Raw genomic sequence first — 16401 nt, forward strand, 5'->3', positions numbered from 1 at the left:
ATCACAGTTGTTCCCTAGCAGGGGGAATTCCGTTAATTACCTCATCTCTCCAGGGGTGGCACTAGATTCTACGTGCGATTCCAGCCCAACCCCCGCCTTTCCCCTGCAGAACGCATTAGGAGATACTCGGGGAAGACTCGCAGAGGGCTCCTAGGAGATCCCAGGCTCTGCAGACTGAGGACGGATCCTCGCCACACTCAGAAATCCGGAACGCGGCTGAGTGAATGGGGGACGTTTGGGGCCGTCCACCTCGCAGCTGCCTGGTGTCACAGGTGTTCGCTGGCAGGGGGAATTCCGCTAATTACCTGATCTGTCCACAGGTAGGCACTACAGACTACCTGCTTTACCAGCCCAACCTCCGCCTTTTCCCGGCAGCCCGCATAAGAGTCACTCGGAGAAGACACGCGAAAGGCTCCTAGGAGATCCCAAGCGCTGCAGCCTGAGGACTGAACCTCCCCACTCTCAGAATTCCGAAACACGGCCGATTGGTTGGGGGAGGTTTGGGGCCGTCCACCACGCAGCTGCCTGGTGTCACAGGTGTTCGCTGGCAGGGGGAATTCCGCTAATTACCTGATCTGTCCACAGGGAGGCACTACAGACTACCTGAGTTTCCAGCCCAACCCCCGCCTTTCCCAGGCAGCCCTCATAAGAGTCACTCGTGGAAGACACGCGGAGGGCTCCTAGGAGATCCCAGGCGCTGCAGACAGAGGATGGAACCTCGCAACACTCAGAAATCTTGAACGCGTCCGAGTGGGTGGAGAAGGTTTAGGCCCGCCTTCCACGCAGCTGCCTGGTGTCAAAGGTGTTCCTTGCAGGGTGAAGTCCGCTAAATACCTCATCGGTCCAGGGGGAGGCACTAGATGCTACCTGCATTTCCAGCCCAAACCCCGCCTTTCCCAGGCAGCCCGCAGAAGAGTCACTAGGGGAAGACACGCGGAGGGCTCCTAGGAGATCACAGATTCTGCAGACAGAGGACGGAAACTCACCACCGTCAGAATTCAGGAACGCGGCCGAGTGGGTGGGGGAGTTTTGGGGCCGCACTCCACGCAGCTGCCTGGTGTCACACGTGTTCGCTGGCAGGGGGAAATCCGCTAAATACCTCATCTGTCCAGGAGGAGGCACTAGATGCTACATGCATTTCCAGCCCAACCCCCGCCTTTCCCCTGCAGAACGCATTAGGAGATACTCGGGGAAGACTCGCAGAGGGCTCCTAGGAGATCCCAGATTCTGCAGACAGAGGACGGAAACTCGCTACACTCATAATTCCGGAACGCGCCCGAGTGGGTTGGGGAGTTTTGGGGCAGCACTCCACGCAGCTGCCTGGTGTCACAGGTGTTCCCTGGCAGGGGTAAGTCCGCTAAATACCTCATCTGTCCAGGAGGAGGCACTAGATGCTACCTGCATTTCCAGCCCAACCTCCGCCTTTCCCAGGCAGCCCGCATAAGAGTCACTCGGGGAAGACACGCGAAGGGCTCCTAGGAGATCCCAGGCTCTGCAGACAGAGGACGGAACCTCGCCACACACAGAATTCCGGAACGCGGCCGAATGGGTTGCGGAGGTTTGAGGCTGCCCTCCACGCCGCTGCCTGGTGTCACAGGTATTCCATGGCAGGGGGAAGTCCGCTAATTACCTCATCTGTCCAGGGGGAGGCACTAGATGCTACCTGCGTTTCCAGCCCAACCTCCGCCTTTCCCCGGCAGCCCGCATAAGAGTCACTCGGGGAAGACACGCGGAGGGCTCCTAAGAGATCCCAGGCGCTGCAGACTGAGGACTGAACCTCCCCACTCTCAGAATTCCGAATCGCGGCCGAATGTTTGGGGGAGGTTTGAGCCGTCCACCACGCAGCTGCCTTTTTTCACAGGTGTTCACTGGCAGGGGGAAGTCCGCTAATTACCTGATCTGTCCAGGGGGAGGCACTAGACGCTACCTGCATTACCAGCCCAACCCCCGCATTTCCCCAGCAGCCCGAACAAGGAGACAGTCGGGGAAGACTCGCGGATGGCTCCTAGGAGATCCCAGGCGCTGCAGACTGAGGACGGAACCTCGCCATACTCAGAATTCCGGAGCGAGGCCGAGTGGGTGGGGGAGGTTTGGGGCCGCCCTCCACGCAGCTGCCTGGTATCACAGTTGTTCCCTAGCAGGGGGAATTCCGTTAATTACCTCATCTCTCCAGGGGTGGCACTAGATTCTACGTGCGATTCCAGCCCAACCCCCGCCTTTCCCCTGCAGAACGCATTAGGAGATACTCGGGGAAGACTCGCAGAGGGCTCCTAGGAGATCCCAGGCTCTGCAGACTGAGGACGGATCCTCGCCACACTCAGAAATCCGGAACGCGGCTGAGTGAATGGGGGACGTTTGGGGCCGTCCACCTCGCAGCTGCCTGGTGTCACAGGTGTTCGCTGGCAGGGGGAATTCCGCTAATTACCTGATCTGTCCACAGGTAGGCACTACAGACTACCTGCTTTACCAGCCCAACCTCCGCCTTTTCCCGGCAGCCCGCATAAGAGTCACTCGGAGAAGACACGCGAAAGGCTCCTAGGAGATCCCAAGCGCTGCAGCCTGAGGACTGAACCTCCCCACTCTCAGAATTCCGAAACACGGCCGATTGGTTGGGGGAGGTTTGGGGCCGTCCACCACGCAGCTGCCTGGTGTCACAGGTGTTCGCTGGCAGGGGGAATTCCGCTAATTACCTGATCTGTCCACAGGGAGGCACTACAGACTACCTGAGTTTCCAGCCCAACCCCCGCCTTTCCCAGGCAGCCCTCATAAGAGTCACTCGTGGAAGACACGCGGAGGGCTCCTAGGAGATCCCAGGCGCTGCAGACAGAGGATGGAACCTCGCAACACTCAGAAATCTTGAACGCGTCCGAGTGGGTGGAGAAGGTTTAGGCCCGCCTTCCACGCAGCTGCCTGGTGTCAAAGGTGTTCCTTGCAGGGTGAAGTCCGCTAAATACCTCATCGGTCCAGGGGGAGGCACTAGATGCTACCTGCATTTCCAGCCCAAACCCCGCCTTTCCCAGGCAGCCCGCAGAAGAGTCACTAGGGGAAGACACGCGGAGGGCTCCTAGGAGATCACAGATTCTGCAGACAGAGGACGGAAACTCACCACCGTCAGAATTCAGGAACGCGGCCGAGTGGGTGGGGGAGTTTTGGGGCCGCACTCCACGCAGCTGCCTGGTGTCACACGTGTTCGCTGGCAGGGGGAAATCCGCTAAATACCTCATCTGTCCAGGAGGAGGCACTAGATGCTACATGCATTTCCAGCCCAACCCCCGCCTTTCCCCTGCAGAACGCATTAGGAGATACTCGGGGAAGACTCGCAGAGGGCTCCTAGGAGATCCCAGATTCTGCAGACAGAGGACGGAAACTCGCTACACTCATAATTCCGGAACGCGCCCGAGTGGGTTGGGGAGTTTTGGGGCAGCACTCCACGCAGCTGCCTGGTGTCACAGGTGTTCCCTGGCAGGGGTAAGTCCGCTAAATACCTCATCTGTCCAGGAGGAGGCACTAGATGCTACCTGCATTTCCAGCCCAACCTCCGCCTTTCCGAAGCAGCCCGCATAAGAGTCACTCGGGGTTAGACACTCGGAGGGCTCCTAGGAGATCCCAGGCGCTGCAGACAGAGGACGGAACCTCGCCACAATCAGAATTTCGGAACGCGGCCGAGTGGGTGGGGGAGGATTTGGGCCGCCCTCCACGCAGCTGCCTGGTGTCACAGGTGTTCCCTGGCAGGGGGAATTCCGTTAATTACCTCATCTGTCCAGGGGGAGGCACTAGATGCTACCTGCATTTCCAGCCGAACCCCCGACTTTCCCAGGCAGCCCGCACTAGGAGACCCTCGGGGAAGACACGCGGAGGGCTCCTAGAAGATCCCAGGCGCTGCAGACAGATGACGGAACCTCGCCACACTCAGAATTCCGGAACGCGCCCGAGTGGGTGGGGGAGGTTTGCGGCCGCCCACCACGCAGCTGCCTGTTGTCACAGGTGTTCCCTAGCGGGGGAAGTCCGCTAATTACCTGATCTGTCCAGGGGGAGGCCCTAGATGCTACCTGCATGTCCAGCACATCCCCTGCATTTCCCCGGCAGCCCGCACTAAGAGACACTCGGGGAAGACACGCGGAGGGCTCCTAGGAGATCCCAGGCGCTGCTGACAGAGGACGGAACCTCGCCACACTCAAAATTCCGTAACGCGGCCGAGTGGGTGGGGGAGGTTTGGGCCCGCCCTCCACGCAGCTGCCTGGTGTCACAGGTGTTCCCTTGCAGGGGGACGTCCGCTAATTACCTCATCTGTCCAATGTGAGGAACTAGATGCTACCTGCATTTCCAGCCCAACCCCCGTCTTTCCCCGGCAGAACGCACTAGGAGATATTCGGGGAAGACACGCAGAGGGCTCCTAGGAGATCCCAGATTCTGCAGACAGAGGACGGAAACTCGCCACCCTCAAAATTCCGGAACGCGGCCGAGTGGGAGGGTGCGGTTTGGGGCCGCACCCCACGCAGCTGCCTGCTGTCACAGGTGTTCGCTGGTAGGGGGAAATCCGCTAATTACCTCATCTGTCCAGGGGGAGGCACTAGATGCTACCTGCATTTCCAGCCCAACCCCCGTCTTTCCCCTGCAGCCCGCACTAGGAGATACTCGGGTAAGACTCACAGAGGGCTCCTAGGAGATCCCAGATTCTGCAGACATAGGACGGAAATTCGCCACTTTCAGAATTCCGGAACACGGCCGAGTGGGTGGGGGAGATTTGGGGACGCACACCACACAGCTGCCTGGTGTCACAGATGTTCGCTGGCAGGGGGAAATCCGCTAATTACCTCATCTGTCCAGGGTAGGCGCTAGATGCTACCTGCATTTCCAGACCAACCCCCGCCTTTCGCCGGCAGCCCGCACTAGGAAACACTCGGGAAATACACGCGGAGGGCTCCTAGGAGATCCCAGGCGCTGCAGACAGAGCACGGAACCTCCCCACACTCAGAATTCCGGTCGCGGCCGAGAGGTTGGGGGAGGATTGGGGCCGCCCTCCACGCAGCTGCCGGGTGTAACAGGTGTTCACTGGCAGGGGGAAGTCCGCTAAATACCTGATCTGTCCAGGGGGAGGCACTAGATGCCACCTGCATTTCCAGCGCAAACCCCGCCTTTCCCAGGCAGCCCGCATAAGAGTCACTCGGGGAAGACACGCGGAGGGCTCCTAGGAGATCCCAGGCGCTGCAGTCAGAAGACGTAACCTCGCCACACAGAAATCCGGAACGCGTCCGAGTGGGTGGGGGAGGTTTGGGGCCGCCATCCAAGCAGCTGCCAGGTGTCACAGGTGTTCCCTGGCAGGGAAAATCTGCTAATTACCTCATCTGTCCAGGGGTAGGCAGTTGATGCTACCTGCATTTCCAGCCCAAACCCCGCCTTTCCCCATCAGTCCGCACTACGAGAAACTCGGGGAAAACACGCGGAGGGCTCCTAGGAGATCCCTGGCGCTGCAGACAGAGGACGGAACCTCGCCACACTCAGAATTCCGGAACGCGGCCTAGTGGGTGGGGGAGGATTGGGGCCAACCTCAACGCAGCTGCCTGGTGTAACAGGGGTTCCCTGTCAGCGGGGAATTCCGCTAATTACCTCATCTGTCCAAGGGGAGGCACTAGATGCTACCTGAATTTCCAGCCCAACCCCCGCATTTCCCCGGCAGCCCGCAATAGGAGACACTCTGAGATAACACGCGGAGGGCTCCTAGGAGATCCCAGGAGCTGCAGACAGAAAACGGAACCTCGCCACACTCAGAATTCCGGAGAGTGGCCGAGTGGGTTGGGGAGGTTTGGGTCCGCCCTCCACGCAGCTGCCAGGTATCACAGGTGTTCCCTGGCAGGGGGAAGTCCGCAAATTTCCTGATCTGTCCAGGGGGAGGCTCTAGATGCTACCTGCATTTCCAGCCCAACTCCTGAATTTCCCCGGCAGCACGCACTAGAATACACTCGGGGAAGACTCTCGGAGGGCTCCTAGGAGATCCCAGGCGCTGCAGACAGAGGACGGAACCTCAATACTCTCAGAATTCCATAACGCGGCAGAGTGGGTGGGGGAAGTTTGGGGCCGCCCACCACGCAGCTGCCTGCTGTCACATGTGTTCCCTGGCAGGGGGAAGTCCGCTAAATACCTCATCAGTTTAGGGTGAGGCAGTAGATGCTACCTGCATTTTCAGCCCGACCCCCGCCATTACCCGGCTGCCCGCACTATGAGACACTCGAGGAAGACACGCGGATGGCTCCTAGGAGATCCCAGGCGCTGCAGACAGAGGACAGAACCTCGCAACACTCAGAATTCCGCAACGCGGCCGAGTGGGTTGGGGAGGTATGGGGCCGCCCACCACGCAGCTGCCTGGTGTCACAGGTGTTCCCCGCAGGGGAAACTCTGCTAATTACCTCATCTCTCCAGGGGTAGGCAGTAGATGCTACCTGCATTTCCAGCCCAAACCCCGCCATTCCCCATCAGCCCGCACTACGAGAAACTCGGGGAAATCACGCGGAGAGCTCCTAGGAGATCCCTGGCTCTGCAGACAGAGGACGGAACCTCGCCTCACTCAGTATTCCGGAACGCGGCCGAGTGGGTTGGGGAGTTTTGGGGCCGACATCCACGCAGCTGCCTGGTGTCACAGGTGATCCCTGGCAGGGGGAAGTCCGCTAATTACCTCATCTATCCAGGGGGAGGCACTAGATGCTACCTGCATTTCAAGCCCCACCACCGCCTTTCCCCGGGCAGCCCGCAATAGGAGACACTCGGGGAAGACACGTGGAGGGTTCCTAGGAGATCCCAGTCGCTGCAGACAGAGGACGGAACCTCGCCACACTCAGAATTTCGTAACGCGGCCGAGTGGGTGGGGGAGGATTGAGCCCGCCCTCCACGCAGCTGCCTGGTGTCACATTTCTTCCCTGGCATTGGGAAGTCCGCTAATTACCTGATCTCTCCAGGGGGAGGCACTAGATGCTACCTGCATTTCCAGCCCAACACCCATATTTCCCCGGCCGCCCGCAATAGGAGACACTTTGGGAAGACACGCGGGGGGCTCCTAGGTGATCCAAGGCGCTGCAGTCAGAGGACGGATCCTCGCCACACTCAGAATTCCGGATCGCGGCCGAGTGGCTGGGGGAGGCTTGGTTCCGCACTCCACGGAGCTGCCAGGTGTCACAGGTGTTCCCTGGCAGGGGGAACTCCGCTAATTACCTCATCTGTCAGGGGGAGGCACGAGATGCTACCGGCATTTCCAGCCCAACCCCCGCCTTTCCCAGGCAGCCCGCATAAGAGTCACTCGGGGAAGACACGCGGTGGGATCCTAGGAGATCCCAGGCGCTGCCGATAGAGGACGGAACTTCGCCACACTCAGAAATCCGGAACGCGGCCGAGTGGGTGTGGGAGGTTTGGGGCCGCCCTCCACGAAGCTGCCTGGTGTCACAGGTCTTCCCTGGCATGGGGAAGTCCGCTAATTACCTGATCTGTCCAGGGGGAGGCACTAGATGCTACCTGCATTTGCAGCACAACCCCCGCCTTTCCCCGGCAGCCCGCAGTAGGAGATACTCGGGGAAGACACGCAGAGGGCTTCTAGGAGATCCCAGATTCTGCAGACTGAGGACGGAAACTCGCCACCCTCAGAATTACGGAACGCGGCCGAGTGGGTGGGGGAGGTTTGGGGCCGCCCTCCACGCAGCTGCCTGGTGTCACAGGAGTTTCAAGCAGGGGAAGTCCGCTAAGTACCTCAATAGTCCAGGGGGAGGCATTAGATTCTACCTGCATTTCCAGCCCAACCCTCGTCTTTCCCAACAGCCCGCACTAGGAGACACTCGGGGAAGACATGCGGAGGGCTCCTAGGAGATCCCAGGCGCTGCAGACATAGGACTGAACCTCCACACACTCAGAATTCCGGAAAGCGGCCGAGAGGGTGGGTGCGGTTTGGGGCCGCCCTCCACGCAGCTGACTGGTGTCACAGGTCTTCCCTTGCAGGGGGAAGTCCGCTAATTATCTCATCTGTCCAGGGGGAGGCACTAGATGCTACCTTCATTTCCAGCCCAACCCCCACATTTCCCCGGGTGCTCGCACTAGGAGAAACTCGGGGAAGACACGCAGAGGACTCCTAAGAGATCCCAGACGCTGCAGACAGAGGACGGAAACTCGCCACACTCAGAATTCCGGAACGCGTGCGAGTGGGTGGAAGAGGTATGGGCCCGCACTCCACGCAGCTGCCTGGTGTCATATGTGTTCCTTGCAGGCGGAAGTCCGCTAAATACCTCATCAATCCAGGGGGATGCAGTAGATGCTACCTCCGTTACCAGGCGAACCCCCGCCTTTCCCAGACAGCCCGCATAAGAGTCACTCGGGGAAGACACGCGGAGAGCTCCTAGGAGATACCATTCGCTGCAGACAGAGGACGGAACCGCGCCACACTCAGAAATCCGGAACGTGGCTGAATGGGTGGGGGAAGTTTTAGTCTGCACTCCACACAGCTGCCTGGTGTCACAGGTATTCCATGGCAGGGGGAAGTCCGCTAATTATCTCATCTGTCCAGTGGGAGGCACTAGATGCTACCTGGGTTTCCAGCTCAACCCCCGCCTTCCCCAGGCAGCCCGCATAAGATTAACTCGGGGAAGACACACGGAGTGCTCCTAGGAGATCCCAGGCGCTGCAGACAGAGGACGGAACCTCGCCACACTCAGAATTCAGGAACGCGGCCGAATGGGTGGGGGAGGTTTGGGGCCGCCCCCACGCAGCTGCCTGGTGTCACAGGTATTCCATTACAGGGGGAAGTCCGCTAAATACCTCATCAGTCCAGTGGGAGGCACTAGATGCTATCGGCATTTCCAGCCCAACACCCATATTTCCCCGGCAGCCCGCAATAGGAGACACTCTGGGAAGAAACGCGGGGGGCTCCTAGGAGATCCCAGGCACTGCAGAGAGAGGACGTAACATCGCCACACTCAGATATCCGGAACGCGGCCGAGTGGGTGTGGGAGGTTTGGGGCCGCCCTCCACGCAGCTGCCTGGTGTCACAGGTCTTCCCTGACAGGGGGAAGTCCGCTAAATACCTGATTTGTCCAGGGGGAGGCACTAGATCCTACCTGCATTTCCAGACAACCCCCGCAATTCCCCGGCAGCCCGCACTAGGAAACACTCGGGGAAGACACGCATAGGGCTCCTATTAGATCACAGGCGCTGCAGACAGAGGACAGAACCTCCCAACACTCAGAATCCGGAACGCGGCCGAGTGGGTGGGGGAGTTTTGGGGCCGCCCTCCACGCATCTGCCTGGTGTCACAGGTGTTCCCTGGCAGGGGGAATTCCGCTAATTACCTCATCTGTCCAGGGGGAGGCACTAGATGCTACCTGCGTTTCCAGCCCAACCCCCGCTTTTCCCAGGCAGTCCGCATAAGAGTCACTCGGGGAAGACACGCGGAGGGCTCCTAGGAGATCCCAGGCGCTGCAGACAGACTACCGAACCTCGCCACACTCAGAATTCTGGAACGCGGCCGAATGGTAGGGGGAGGTTTGGGGCTGCCCTCCACGAAGCTGCCTGGTGTCACAGGTATTCCATGGCAGGGGGAATTCCGCTAATTACCTCATCTGTCCAGGGGGAGGCACTAGATGCTACCTGCTTTTCTAGTCCAACCTCCGCATTTCCCCGGCAGCCCGCATAACAGTCACTTCGGGGAAGACACGCGGAGGGCTCCTACTTGATCCCAGGCGCTGCAGACAGAGGACGGAACCTCGCCACACTCAGAATTCTGGAACGCGGCCTAGTGGGTGGGGGAGGATTGGGGCAGACCTCCACGCAGCTGCCTGGTGTCACAGGTGTTCTTTGCAGGGGAAGTCGCTAAATACCTCATCAGTCCAGGGGGAGGCACTAGATGCTACCTGCATTTCCAGGCCAACACCCGCCTTTCCCAGGCAGACCGCAGTAGGAGACACTCGGGGAAGACACGCGGAGGACTCCTAAGAGATCCCATACGCTGCAGACAGAGGACGTAAACTCGCCACACTCAGAATTCCGGCACGCGGCCGAGTGGGTGGAAGAGGTTTGGGCCCGCCCTCCACGCAGCTGCCTGGTATCATAGGTGTTCCTTGCAGGGGGAAGTCCGCTAAATACCTCATCACTCCAGGGGGATGCAGTAGATGCTACCTCCGTTTCCAGGCGAACCCCCGCCTTTCCCAGGCAGCCCGCATAAGAGTCACTTGGGGAAGACACGCGGAGTGCTCCTAGGAGATACCAGGCGCTGCAGACAGAGGACGGAACCACGCCACACTCAGAAATCCGGAACGCGGCTGAATGGTTGGGGGAGGTTTGAGTCTGCCCTCCACACAGCTGCCTGGTGTCACAGGTATTCCATGGCAGGGGGAAGTCCGCTAATTATCTCATCTGTCCAGTGGGAGGCACTAGATGATACCTGCGTTTCCAGCCCAACCCCCGCCATTCCCCGGCATCCCGCACTAGGAACCACTCGGGGAAGACACGCATAGGGCTCCTAGGAGATTCCTGGCGCTGCAGACAGAGGACGGAACCTCCCCACACTCAGAATTCCGGAACGCGGCCGAGAGGCTGGGGGAGTTTTGGGGCCGCCCTCCACGCTGCTGTCTGGTGTCACAGGTGTTCCCTGGCAGGAGGAATTCCGCTAATTACCTGATCTGTCCAGGGGGAGGCACTAGATGCTACCTGGGTTTCCAGCTCAACCCCCGCCTTCCCCAGGCAGCCCGCATAAGATTAACTCGGGGAAGACACACGGAGTGCTCCTAGGAGATCCCAGGCGCTGCAGACAGAGGACGGAACCTCGCCACACTCAGAATTCAGGAACGCGGCCGAATGGGTGGGGGAGGTTTGGGGCCGCCCCCACGCAGCTGCCTGGTGTCACAGGTATTCCATTACAGGGGGAAGTCCGCTAAATACCTCATCAGTCCAGGGGGAGGCACTAGATGCTATCGGCATTTCCAGCACAACACCCATATTTCCACGGCAGCCCGCAATAGGAGACACTCTGGGAAGAAACGCGGGGGGCTCCTAGGAGATCCCAGGCGCTGCAGAGAGAGGACGTAACATCGCCACACTCAGATATCCGGAACGCGGCCGAGTGGGTGTGGGAGGTTTGGGGCCGCCCTCTACGCAGCTGCCTGGTGTCACAGGTCTTCGCTGACAGGGGGAATTCCGCTAAATACCTGATTTGTCCAGGGGGAGGCACTAGATCCTACCTGCATTTCCAGCCAACCCCCGCAATTCCCCGGCAGCCCGCACTAGGAAACACTCGGGGAAGACACGCATAGGGCTCCTATTAGATCACAGGCGCTGCAGACAGAGGACAGAACCTCCCAACACTCAGAATCCGGAACGCGGCCGAGTGGGTGGGGGAGTTTTGGGGCCGCCCTCCACGCATCTGCCTGGTGTCACAGGTGTTCCCTGGCAGGGGGAATTCCGCTAATTACCTCATCTGTCCAGGGGGAGGCACTAGATGCTACCTGTGTTTCCAGCCCAACCCCCGCTTTTCCCAGGCAGTCCGCATAAGAGTCACTCGGGGAAGACACGCGGAGGGCTCCTAGGAGATCCCAGGCGCTGCAGACAGACTACCGAACCTCGCCACACTCAGAATTCTGGAACGCGGCCGAATGGTAGGGGGAGGTTTGGGGCTGCCCTCCACGAAGCTGCCTGGTGTCACAGGTATTCCATGGCAGGGGGAATTCCGCTAATTACCTCATCTGTCCAGGGGGAGGCACTAGATGCTACCTGCTTTTCTAGTCCAACCTCCGCCTTTCCCCGGCAGCCCGCATAACAGTCACTTCGGGGAAGACACGCGGAGCGCTCCTACTTGATCCCAGGCGCTGCAGACAGAGGACGGAACCTCGCCACACTCAGAATTCTGGAACGCGGCCTAGTGGGTGTGGGAGGTTTGGGGCCGCCAGCCACGCAGCTGCCTGGTGTCACAGGTCTTCCCTGGCAGGGGGAATTCCGCTAATTACCTGATCTGTCCAGGATGAGGCACTAGATGCTACTTGGATTTCCAGCCCAACCCCCGCATTTCCCTGGCAGCCCGCAATAGGAGACACTCGGGGAACACACGCGGAGGGCTCCTAGGAGATCCCAGGCGCTGCAGACAGAGGACGGAACCTCGCCACACTCAGAATTCCGGAAAGCGGCTGAGAGGTTGGGGGAGATTTGTGGCCGCCCTTCACGCAGCTGCCTGGTTTCACAGGTGTTCCCTAGCAGGCGGAATTCCGCTAATTACCTCATCTGTCCAGGGGGAGGCACTAGATGCTACCTGCATTTCCAGCCCAACCACCGCCTTTCCCCGGCAGCCCGCACTAGGAGACACTCGGGGAAGACAAGCAGATGGCTCCTAGGAGATCCCAGGCGCTGCAGACTGAGGACTGGACCTCCCAACTCTCAGAAGTACGGACGCGGCCGAGTGGTTGGGGGAGTTTTGGGGCCGCCCACCACGCAACTGCCTGGTGTCACATGTGTTCCCTGGCAGGGGGAAGTCCGCTAATTACCTGATCTGTCCAGGGGGAGGCACTAGATGCTACCTGCATTTCTAGCACGTACCCTGCCTTTCCCCGGCAGCCAGCACTAGGAGACACTCGGAGAATACACGCGGAAGGCTCCTAGGTGATCCCAGATTCTGCAGACAGAGGACGGAACATCGCCACACTCAGAATTCCGTAACGCGGCCGAGTGGGTGGGGGAGGTTTGGGCCCGCCTTCCACGAAGCTGCCTGCTGTCACAGGTGTTCCCTTGCAGGGGGATGTCCGCTAATTACCTCATCTGTCCAATGGGAGGCCTTAGATGCTACCTGCATTTGCAGCACAACCCCCGCCTTTCCCCGGCAGCCCGCACTAGGAGATACTCGGGGAAGACACGCAGAGGGCTTCTAGGAGATCCCAGATTCTGCAGACAGAGGACGGAAACTCGCCACCCTCAGAATTACGGAACGCGGCCGAGTGGGTGGGGGAGGTTTGGGGCCGCCCTCCACGCAGCTGCCTGGTGTCACAGGAGTTTCAAGCAGGGGAAGTCCGCTAAATACCTCAATAGTCCAGGGGGAGGCATTAGATTCTACCTGCATTTCCAGCCCAACCCTCGTCTTTCCCTACAGCCCGCACTAGGAGACACTCGGGGAAGACACGCGGAGGGCTCCTAGGAGATCCCAGGCGCTGCAGACATAGGACTGAACCTCCACACTCTCAGAATTCCGGAAAGCGGCCGAGAGGGTGGGTGCGGTTTGGGGCCGCCCTCCACGCAGCTGACTGGTGTCACAGGTCTTCCCTTGCAGGGGGAAGTCCGCTAATTATCTCATCTGTCCAGGGGGAGGCACTAGATGCTACCTTCATTTCCAGCCCAACCCCCACATTTCCCCGGGTGCTCGCACTAGGAGAAACTCGGGGAAGACACGCAGAGGACTCCTAAGAGATCCCAGACGCTGCAGACAGAGGACGGAAACTCGCCACACTCAGAATTCCGGAACGCGGCCGAGTGGGTGGAAGAGGTATGGGTCCGCACTCCACGCAGCTGCCTGGTGTCATATGTGTTCCTTGCAGGCGGAAGTCCGCTAAATACCTCATCACTCCAGGGGGATGCAGTAGATGCTACCTCCGTTTCCAGGCGAACCCCCGCCTTTCCCAGGCAGCCCGCATAAGAGTCACTCGGGGAAGACACGCGGAGGGCTCCTAGGAGATACCATTCGCTGCAGACAGAGGACGGAACCGCGCCACACTCAGAAATCCGGAACGTGGCTGAATGGGTGGGGGAAGTTTTAGTCTGCACTCCACACAGCTGCCTGGTGTCACAGGTATTCCATGGCAGGGGGAAGTCCGCTAATTATCTCATCTGTCCAGTGAGAGGCACTAGATGATACCTGCGTTTCCAGCACAACCTCCGCCTTTCCCCGGCAGCCCGCATAATAGTCACTCGGGGAAGACACGCGGAGGGCTCCTAGGAGATCCCAGGCGCTGCAGACAGAGGACTGAACCTCCTCACTCTCAGAATTCCGGAACGCGGCCGATTGGTTGGGGGAGGTTTGGGGCCGCCCACCACGCAGCTGCCTGTTTTCACAGTGGTTCCCTGGCAGGGGGAAGTCCGCTAAATACCTGATCTGTCCAGGGGGAGGCACTAGATGCTACCTGCATTTCCAGCCCAACCCCCGCCATTCCCCGGCATCCCGCACTAGGAACCACTCGGGGAAGACACGCATAGGGCTCCTAGGAGATTCCTGGCGCTGCAGACAGAGGACGGAACCTCCTCACACTCAGAATTCCGGAACGCGGCCGAGAGGCTGGGGGAGTTTTGGGGCCGCCCTCCACGCTGCTGTCTGGTGTCACAGGTGTTCCCTGGCAGGGGGAATTCCGCTAATTACCTGATCTGTCCAGGGGGAGGCACTAGATGCTACCTGGGTTTCCAGCTCAACCCCCGCCTTCCCCAGGCAGCCCGCATAAGATTAACTCGGGGAAGACACACGGAGTGCTCCTAGGAGATCCCAGGCACTGCAGACAGAGGACGGAACCTCGCCACACTCAGAATTCAGGAACGCGGCCGAATGGGTGGGGGAGGTTTGGGGCCGCCCCCACGCAGCTGCCTGGTGTCACAGGTATTCCATTACAGGGGGAAGTCCGCTAAATACCTCATCAGTCCAGTGGAAGGCACTAGATGCTACCGGCATTTCCAGCCCAACACCCATATTTCCCCGGCAGCCCGCAATAGGAGACACTCTGGGAAGAAACGCGGGGGGCTCCTAGGAGATCCCAGGCGCTGCAGAGAGAGGACGTAACATCGCCACACTCAGATATCCGGAACGCGGCCGAGTGGGTGTGGCAGGTTTGGGGCCGCCCTCCACGCAGCTGCCTGGTGTCACAGGTCTTCCCTGACAGGGGGAAGTCCGCTAAATACCTGATTTGTCCAGGGGGAGGCACTAGATCCTACCTGCATTTCCAGACAACCCCCGCAATTCCCCGGCAGCCCGCACTAGGAAACACTCGGGGAAGACACGCATAGGGCTCCTATTAGATCACAGGCGCTGCAGACAGAGGACAGAACCTCCCAACACTCAGAATCCGGAACGCGGCCGAGTGGGTGGGGGAGTTTTGGGGCCGCCCTCCACGCATCTGCCTGGTGTCACAGGTGTTCCCTGGCAGGGGGAATTCCGCTAATTACCTCATCTGTCCAGGGGGAGGCACTAGATGCTACCTGCGTTTCCAGCCCAACCCCCGCTTTTCCCAGGCAGTCCGCATAAGAGTCACTCGGGGAAGACACGCGGAGGGCTCCAAGGAGATCCCAGGCGCTGCAGACAGACTACCGAACCTCGCCACACTCAGAATTCTGGAACGCGGCCGAATGGTAGGGGGAGGTTTGGGGCTGCCCTCCACGAAGCTGCCTGGTGTCACAGGTATTCCATGGCAGGGGGAATTCCGCTAATTACCTCATCTGTCCAGGGGGAGGCACTAGATGCTACCTGCTTTTCTAGTCCAACCTCCGCCTTTCCCCGGCAGCCCGCATAACAGTCACTTCGGGGAAGACACGCGGAGGGCTCCTACTTGATCCCAGGCGCTGCAGACAGAGGACGGAACCTCGCCACACTCAGAATTCTGGAACGCGGCCTAGTGGGTTGGGGAGGATTGGGGCAGACCTCCACGCAGCTGCCTGGTGTCACAGGTGTTCTTTGCAGGGGAAGTCGCTAAATACCTCATCAGTCCAGGGGGAGGCACTAGATGCTACCTGCATTTCCAGGCCAACACCCGCCTTTCCCAGGCAGACCGCAGTAGGAGACACTCGGGGAAGACACGCGGAGGACTCCTAAGAGATCCCATACGCTGCAGACAGAGGACGTAAACTCGCCACACTCAGAATTCCGGCACGCGGCCGAGTGGGTGGAAGAGGTTTGGGCCCGCCCTCCACGCAGCTGCCTGGTATCATAGGTGTTCCTTGCAGGGGGAAGTCCGCTAAATACCTCATCACTCCAGGGGGATGCAGTAGATGCTACCTCCGTTTCCAGGCGAACCCCCGCCTTTCCCAGGCAGCCCGCATAAGAGTCACTTGGGGAAGACACGCGGAGTGCTCCTAGGAGATACCAGGCGCTGCAGACAGAGGACGGAACCACGCCACACTCAGAAATCCGGAACGCGGCTGAATGGTTGGGGGAGGTTTGAGTCTGCCCTCCACACAGCTGCCTGGTGTCACAGGTATTCCATGGCAGGGGGAAGTCCGCTAATTATCTCATCTGTCCTGTGGGAGGCACTAGATGATACCTGCGTTTCCAGCCCAACCTCCGCCTTTCCCCGGCAGCCCGCATAAGAGTCACTCGGGGAAGACACGCGGAGGGCTCCTAGGAGATCCCAGGCGCTGCAGACAGAGGACTGAACCTCCTCACTCTCAGAATTCCGGAACGCGGCCGATTGGTTGGGGGAG

The sequence above is a fragment of the Camelus bactrianus genome, chromosome 6, assembly GCF_048773025.1.
Source record: "Camelus bactrianus isolate YW-2024 breed Bactrian camel chromosome 6, ASM4877302v1, whole genome shotgun sequence".
NCBI lineage: Eukaryota > Metazoa > Chordata > Mammalia > Artiodactyla > Camelidae > Camelus > Camelus bactrianus.